Here is a 9230-nt window from a genome sequence, read left to right on the forward strand (position 1 = left end):
AAAGGATTAGAGTCTATTGAATTTTTTCTTAATCTCTGATTATGAACAGAATTTGAAAGCCTTTATTCTGTAAGGGTATACGTTTTATTTTATCCAATAATTATTTTTATTTTAATGTTCATTACTATTTACAGAAGGTCGGCACAGCTATGGGTATCGGGTTTGCCCCGAGTTATGCTAGTCTTTTTATAACATATTGGAAACATCTATACATTGACTTGTAGGTCCAATCGGGGCGCGCCTGGTATCCTGGCTAAGATACATAGATGATGCCCTCTTCGTCTGGAGAGAGAAGTGTCTAAACGAATTCTGTACTTGAATAATAACACTTGGCACATCCCTTTTACTTTTAATATCAGTAGAGTTACGGTCAATTTTTTTTATTTAGAAATCTACATCAAAGAGGGTAAAATACATAGTAAGTGTTATAAAAAAACCAACGGACTGTAACACCTACATTCAGAGTAATAGTGAACATCACACCACCTGGCTAAATGGAGTACCCTTCAGCCAATTTCTAAGACTCAGAGGCAATTGCATAGAGCAAGATGTTTTGGATGATCAGATAGAGATAATGAAAACTAACTTCTAGAAAAAAGGCTATGATGAAGAATTGTTAGATAAGGCTAAACAAAGATCAATTAATACAAATAGACAACAACTACTATTTTAAGACAAAAAAAATCTAAGGATAGATCGGTGGGAAGGTCTGATGTGATATTTATTACGATATTCAACCATCGGTATAAACAGATGGAACATGCTTTTCACAAACACTGGCATATCCTATAAAAGGATAACCTCTTATCTGAGATACTTCTAAAGAAACCCACCTTTATCTACAGACGAGCTAATAACCTGAAAGATGGGTTAGTAAAAGGTACTCTGCCTAGTATTAAATCTGTCAGTGGTATTAAGAGTAAGGGCTTCTATAGATGTGGTACTTGTCAGACCTGTAATCCGTTAAAAGTGATCGGAATAAAATTGAGACATTTTCTGTCCATGATTGGTCCTATATGGTAGATCACTTTATTACTTGCAATTCGAAAAATGTGATTTACGGATTGGGCTGCACATGTGGATTAATATGTGTGGGTAGAGCTTCTAGACCCCTTAAGAACCGTATGAGTGAACACCAATTTTGCCATCTCTCAAATTGAAATGGGAAATACCATTTGTGAGTTAGGCACAAAAAATATATTAGTAAGGTAGGTATAATTTTTAGGCATGTGTATAGATTATCTTTTGTATATTTCCTTGTTTGCAATCCACATACCACATCTGGTATTAAAAACAGGTGTAATCTCTATATACATGTAGAGGATAAGAAGATCCGAGAATAAGTATTGAAAGCTAGGCTGCTTAGTTCTTATCATAATGAATATAAAGCTACTGCCTCTACTAAGGTAGATAATAAGGGGGGGGGGGGGGGGGGGGATGAATTGCTGCCTACCTCCTCAGTGCTAACTTTGGATTTATTGGAGCAATGTGTCTTAATCCATAAACCCTATTTTTGCAGTGGGAATCAGCAAGTGCATCCAGCAAGACGCCGACACACGTTTCGCTTGTATATGCTTATTCAAAGGCTACAATCTTTTCAACCAATTTTTATGACCGATGAAGACACAGATCTGAAGGTAAAACATGTTTAGTGTGTACACATGAATCGGCATCCTGATCGGGACTTTCTGTCATTGATAATATAATTAACGATATCACATCGGGAGAAATTTTCTGTAGTATGTACCCAGCCTAACCCAATTTAAATGTCTGGCCTTGAATTACCAAACCAAATTGATGCTGCTAGATTTCAAATTGCCAGATTGTGGAAAAAGACTGACGAACCTTCCTTTGCTGCAGTAATAAATGGAGTATAACTTTGCTGGAGTAACGTCTCCTTAACAATACTCCTCTAAATTTGGGAACCCTGGTATTTTTTATCATAAATCTCCACTACCGAGCTTTAAGTGACATGGATCCTGAACAATCTTTCTCCCCTCAACTTCAAATCGTCCCCTTCTTAACAATTCTTGATTGTTCAATACTTTGACACAAGTACAATAAATTTGTATTTTTTTTATAGACTTTCCATCTCATTGCTTTTTCCATGTATACAAATATTTGTTTGTCAACCATGTCTCATTCATCAACTATATATGTTCTTATCTGTTATTGTCATGCAAAATAAAGGGATCTTATAAAAGCTAGTACAGTTTAAACATGCTGAGAGCAGCACAGTGGCGTAGTGGTTAGCACTTCTGCCTCACAGCACTGGGGTCATGAGTTCAATTCCCGACCATGGCCTTATCTGTGTGGAGTTTGTATGTTCTCCCTGTGTTTGCATGGGTTTCCTCTCACACTCCAAAAACATACTAGTAGGTTAATTGGCTGCTATCAAAATTGACCCTAGTCTCTACCTGTCTGTCTCCCTCTCTGTCTGTCTGAGTCTGTCTGTATGAGTCTGTCTGTGAGTGTGTGTCTATATTAGGGATTTTAGACTGTACGCTCCAATGGGGCAGGGACAGATGTGAATGAGTTCTCTGTACAGCGCTGCGGAATCAGTGGCGCTATATAAATAAATGGTGATGATGATGATCCTCACCCTACAAATAAAATGGCTTGGTGCATTCTTATAACCCAAAGTAATTTGACTTTTTGTAGACACATTTACAGTTTCGTTTGAGGATTGAATACAAATATTTGTCACTATATAAAATTGGTACATTTTCTTGATGATATTAAAAATGGCATTGTATACTGTAGCTGGTAAAAAGTGATTGAACAATTGTTTTCACCTTGAACATCCTTTTGTTGTTTTTTTACAATAAGCATAGGATTACCACTTATCTCTAATAGATACGGTCGCTGATGAATTTGGGCGGAAGTCTGCTGTGCTCTACTGCACAAGACACTGCAGGATACGTCCAATACCCATGTGGGTTATAAATTCACAAAAAGATGCCTCAAAAAAAATTTGAATTAATGTCACCTGTAAATAATATAGGAATTAATAACAAAACAGTAGGCTGTAATAAGTGTTCTATGCGTACAAAGATGGAGCGGACAGGGCTGCATTTGATGGTGTATGATCCGGTTCGGACATGTGCAGAGTGGTTTTGTGTATGGTATGCTCAAAATCTGCAGATACTTGGCTTGATAAATCAAGCACTTAATGTTCTACTGGACATTATTACAGACTCTTCACCTTCTACTGAGCACTGTTACCTGGTCATTAGCAGTAAACATCAAAGATGAACTGCGCACACCTCAAATCTGAATTTTATTGAAGCAGACAAAACACGGTGAGAAAAACTTAAATCCTTTGTCAACATAACGCAACCAGAATGGAGCGCAAACAAATATTTCACTAGAACTTTGCTCTTTAATCACATGACCATTCACTTCTGAGTATTAGCCAATGGGGCGTTTCCAACACCCACTGGCTTGTCTAATATATATGCCAAAGGGATGGGAACAAGTTTCCAGCCCATGTACGAGGGACTAACAGACTAAAAACAAAAATACACTCTCGCATAAGAAAAAAGACCTATTTAAGCATATATAGTATCATAATCATAGGATCACATACCCATAACAACCAGATAACAGTAGCAGTGACAGGTAGAAATATTAAAAAGGACATTTACTGTTATTTGCTAAAAAAAAAAACAACCATAAAACGTTTTTCACAATATCTGATACTATTTTTTACATTCAAATGAAAATAATTAATGGTGGTTAATTATATTACCTGTTCCAACTCGTACCTTCTTATTAACAAAGATGTTGGCTACACATGAAAAGTTTGGTGTAATTAGTTGCCAGAAATGTTGTCAGGACTTAGGCCCATATTAAAGAAATGTTGAGCAAACAAAATGTTAATATATCATTAGTAGCATTATTGAAATGTCAAATAACTCATTTTTAAAGGCAAAGTAGCAGCTTAATTTCCTTTTATATTTATTTTCAATGAGTAACATGATAATTCAAAATAGCTATGCTTACATAATTTAATGACCCTTTCTCTCATTTTCCTAGATGTGGAGCAACGAGAGAACAGCAGGTGGAAGTGCCATGCCAACCTCCTCTCCACCTGCTGGTCCTGCACATTCACCATTAATCCTCCTCCTAGAGGGAATCCAATAAATGTGTTTTTTCCACCCATATTCATAATTGTAGATCTGAATGAGTAGCATATGCGTTAGCATTACTACAGACACACACTTCAGACACTTACATCCCACTTGCGACTATGAACCATTTTATTTTCTGTAACAAACGCAAATGCTACAACGCATCATTTAATCTTGAATAATCCAAAAGTCGTAGGTCTGGATAGCCGCATTTGCATACATTTGCCTTCTGGGCATGCAAGATACGCTACACAAATGGGAGTACGTCTCACTATAAATCAGGCCAATGCATCCATAACCCAAATCTTGAAAGAAAACAACTTAATGGCATTAATCTATATGAAAGATGTCTTTCCATGTGTATATAAATGTACTTTATACACTTATATGCCTCACACCATAGAAGATTCTCGAGACCAGCAATTTTCCTAAAAAAACAAGATCTATCATCTTCAGTTCAATGAGCTCTCTTTTGGCCTCACTTCCGTCACAAGTGTCTTCATCAAAATCATGTTTGCAACTGTAGCAGGTCTGGGGAAAACGGGGATAAATTTTGTTCCCGCTTTAGTAGATGGAAGTTCAGCATCAACCTAATAATTATTGAACCATATTTATACTGTAGGCACACATATGAATCAAAATGATCTCGGCTCATTCCTACTAGAACGATCAAATTCCTGGTTATCAAAGAAAAGGTCTAGAAACTTATTAAGACAGTGGAGAAAATACATACCTCTCGGGAAGTAAAAATATGTTTCACCATGAAAGAACTAGGCCTAATGAATTCAGGTTTAAAAGTTGAATGCTGGGCACAAATTCTCATGGTTTAGATAAGTGGGCTAAAAATCTTTCAGGGATGAACCAAACCAGGAAAACAAATAAGAGCAATCTGCATTGGTGGTAGCAGAAGACAATACTACTCCAGGGGGAAACTGTTCAGGAAATAGGCCATGTAATTATAACAACCGTTGTATAAGTTAGAGGATGTGGAGACCATATGGAAGATAGCAGAACGGTTCCTATCATTTAATCTAAGAGAACTTAAATCAGTTCGACAGGCTTGCGGTACCTGAAAGCAGAGTATTTTTCATATTGAAATATACAGAGGATAAAGACCCTATACCAGTATTTTGTTACTCTATGTAAATATTAGGTGCTGTAACTGTGTGTGGTTTGTGTAGGTATGAATAGATGGTGCGAGCATGTCTGTGACAGGGTCCTGTGTGCAGGCTGCTCACCCCCTGCTGACTTTATGGCCCCTGCTTTCTTTCTCTGGTTCTCAGAGGCTGGTAGGGGATTCTGGGACAATGAACCAACTTGTTCCCTGGTGACCATGTGCTCAGCTTCCTCTCCCCACTGGGTAGATCGGCTGGAGGGCATATGGCAGGAGATGGAACCTGAATACACCACAGAACCACAGAACCACAGACTCTCAATAAATCTGAAGTGCAGGACGTACCTGAAAAACAAAACCTGTATATGTCAGACTCTCCTTGGAGCGACATAACATCTCAGACCAAAACCTTCTAGGTGACGTGAGACTGTCTCCGTATCAAGTACGGAAAGGCCAATATCTACTGGCAAACAGATTAATTTGAAACATATGTAAAGTATATTATTATTATTATTATTTTATAAAATCCTTTCTTATTTGATGCCTATAATGTATTGAGTATTAGCTATAATTTGCATACACTGATGCTTTGTCATATAAATATATTATGTTTAATAACTGCTGCTGTGTTTTGCTGACAAGAATACAGCCCTGAATGCTTTACTATTAACCTGACCATTGTGAATAGCAGTGTATAGGGACACACTGGCACAAGTGGGAAGGGGATAAATCTAGGGCAGGTAGGAGAACCCATGCAGAGAGGGTGACGCAGGCATGATTAGCAAAGTACTCTGCGGAAAGTACTCTGCGGAAAGTACTCTGCGGAAAGCACTCTGCGGAAAGCACTCTGCGGAAAGCACTCTGCGGAAAGCACTTTGTGCAGCCCTAGGGAAGCTAGGGTGAGAATTAGCAAAATATATTTAAGAAGTATAGACATCAGAGAGGAACATATGTGCACACATACCCATTTAATTAAACATTAAATGTAAAAATGTTCTCAGTACATTTGACCAATCTTTGCAGATCCGGCACCTCTATAACAGCAGAATAAACCTGCGAACTCCTTTGTTCCCACAGTAACAACCCCTGATCCCCCCCATCTTCCCAAGATTGTAAACTTTAATGGCTCCAGTCTGTCACTATGTTATTTGACTCTAGCGGTGTTATGCACCTTGTGAAACAGTCAGTTCATTGTCTGTTTCTTGTTGTACCAAAAGTTCCTAATATTTAGCTATGGCTGTAACCCCCCCTCTCTTTTCTATGACCCCATCCACTACCTACATGTTATTATTGTTGAAAAAAACAAACAAAATATATCTTCAAAAATAAATGTAAAATGTAACACACAGAGACCACGTCCACTTACTAATAATTAATTTAATGTAAAAACGGAATGTGAAATCCAAATAGCGCTTCACTTTAACAGCCGCCCGCTGGAATTCAAAGGGAATATACACAACTTCCCAACAATTCATAGACAAATTACAATAATATGAAGACCTACAGGCGCTTATAAATATTCTTTCTAAATAAATAATAAAGATAATACTTAAATTTGGTGATGACCACCCTCCGATTCTTATTTCTCACAAGTATTCATGTGATCATGGAACAGAGGAGCTTGTTTATTGCTGATTTTAATATCTCTTACACTGAATGGATGTTTATGTTTTGGTGTACTCTGCATGGGAACCAGTTTGGAAACTTTGTGGAACCTTTACCAACTGCCTGAATATTTCATCTATCTGGTATGAGTAGATCTACTTTGTTTTTATACTATATATCTCTGTGATTATATGAATACATTTTTATCCAAGCAATATCACACTAGAGATATTTTATTTCCTTTTTTATGCTGGTGAAACATCTAAAATTCGTGTCAATGGAAATATCCCATGGATGGAGACTATATGAAAAGAAAAGACAAGTTATCTTTTGATGAGCCCATATTTCATCTGACTCTTGTGAGTACCCCACCATAGGGGGTGTCTACATATAAGAGAAGATCTTCTGTGTCTATTGAACTATTTATTTTTTATTTTTTATTTTTTGTTATATATATTAATTGGACTGTATTACACTATATTGTCCTTTTTTTTCTCTGTTCCATGATCACATGAATACTTGTGAGAAATAAGAATCGGAGGGCGGTCATCACCAAATTTAAGTATTATCTTTATTATTTATTTAGAAGGAATATTTATAAGCGCCTGTAGGTCTTCATATTATTGTAATTTGTAATAATTAATTTAATACATAAATTATGTTTGTAGTGTTCTGGTATTATTTTAGGAGATAAATCACATAGTTGCTATAAATGCAGGGTGTGGGCCTGGTACACTTTATAGAGCCATTTTTATACTTTCACTCATCTCCTTCTGGACCCGCAATCCTGTAAAAGGACTCGCAGAGCACTTCAATGAGGAAACTGCAGAAAGTGGAACGTTGGTTTAATATGAGCAAGGAGGACAAACAGGGGCACTAGTGTATAATGGCATATACTGTGGGGCACGTTGTGCAATAATGATCTGTGGTCATTTCCTGCACTATTAATAAAGAGACATTTTATCGAAACATAAGTAACCCCAGTACTGGAAAAGCCCTAACATATTGTCAGTATAACTAGCCTAGCTATCTGATTGCAATGAGCAGTGATTTGTGGCTTTAGTATATAGGTCAGGACAGTCAGTGGGGACTGAGAGCACAGATGCTGCAGGAGGCTGGGGGCTGGATAGTTAACCCCTTAGAGGCACATACCTTCATCCATTTCTAGAACCTCATGCCAATTAGACATGCTGTGCACAAACTAAATAGAAGCATATACATTAGGAGCATTATTTGGTGATATAATTTCTGCCAATAGAGTATTATCATCATCATCAACATTTATTTATTTAGAGCTGACAGATTCCGTAGCGCTTTACAATTGGGAACAAACAGTAATAAAACAATACTGGGTAATATATACATACGTAGAGGTTAGAAGGCCCTGCTCACAAGCTTACAATCATATGAAGAGCCGCACATACCTTAAGAAATTTCAGTAAGATATTCTGTGGTTCCTGAAATGCCAGCATGCCCTGGCAGTCACAGGTCTGCTGGCACTTATAGTACTTCAAGCAGCAGCAGCAGGTCTAACCACCTAAAGGTGGCCTGGGCATGCTGGGTCCTGTAGTGCACACAGACAAAATGAACATTAAACTTCCTTTTACTTTATTAACACATATCCACCACCCAGGGCGTGAGTATAGCCCTAGTGGTATCAGCACAGGACTGGTTATTTCTAGGACGGGCCTGCAATTTCCTTGCTTCCTGATCCCCTTAGGGAATTGAGCCCCATGCTCACTGGCCTAGGGCTGGTTGGTGCTATGTCAGGGGGACCAGACTCTTTGGGTTTCCCTGCTGTAGTGCCACCAGTTCTGGATGGCATAGACTACTACTGGTAGTGGCAATTTTTTGAGGACCACATGACTTTTGTCCCTCTTATTTTGCCTATAACACCTCAGCTGGCAGCACTAGAGCTGGTTTTACTTTTTAGAGGGTGCCCCCTTCATTGTGGGACAAGGAACTGGATGATCATTATTATCATCAGCAGCATGAATCTTGCACCGGGGGGGAATGCCCCTTGAGAGGTGTATCTGCAGCTGCTTCCAGCTCACAAGCAACAACATGTCCCAACTTTACTCGGACTACGCTCTACTACCCCTTCCCTCCCCCCTATCCATCTCTCTAGCCACAGCTAGTCAATTCTATGGAGAGAGGATAATCAGTTGACATCCAATTTAAGCACTCACTTGCATTTGAGTGACTTTAAACAGAGGAGGAACATGAGTTCTCTGTACAGCACTGCGGAATTAGTGGCGCTATATAAATAAATAATGATGATGATGATGATGACATGGTAGTCACCTGAGACCCGTTGTCCAACAGACACTGCTGTCACTTTCCCCCCAATACAGCCACCACTGTGGGGCACTCACCCA

The sequence above is a fragment of the Mixophyes fleayi genome, chromosome 4, assembly GCF_038048845.1.
Source record: "Mixophyes fleayi isolate aMixFle1 chromosome 4, aMixFle1.hap1, whole genome shotgun sequence".
Classification (NCBI taxonomy): Eukaryota; Metazoa; Chordata; class Amphibia; order Anura; family Limnodynastidae; genus Mixophyes; species Mixophyes fleayi.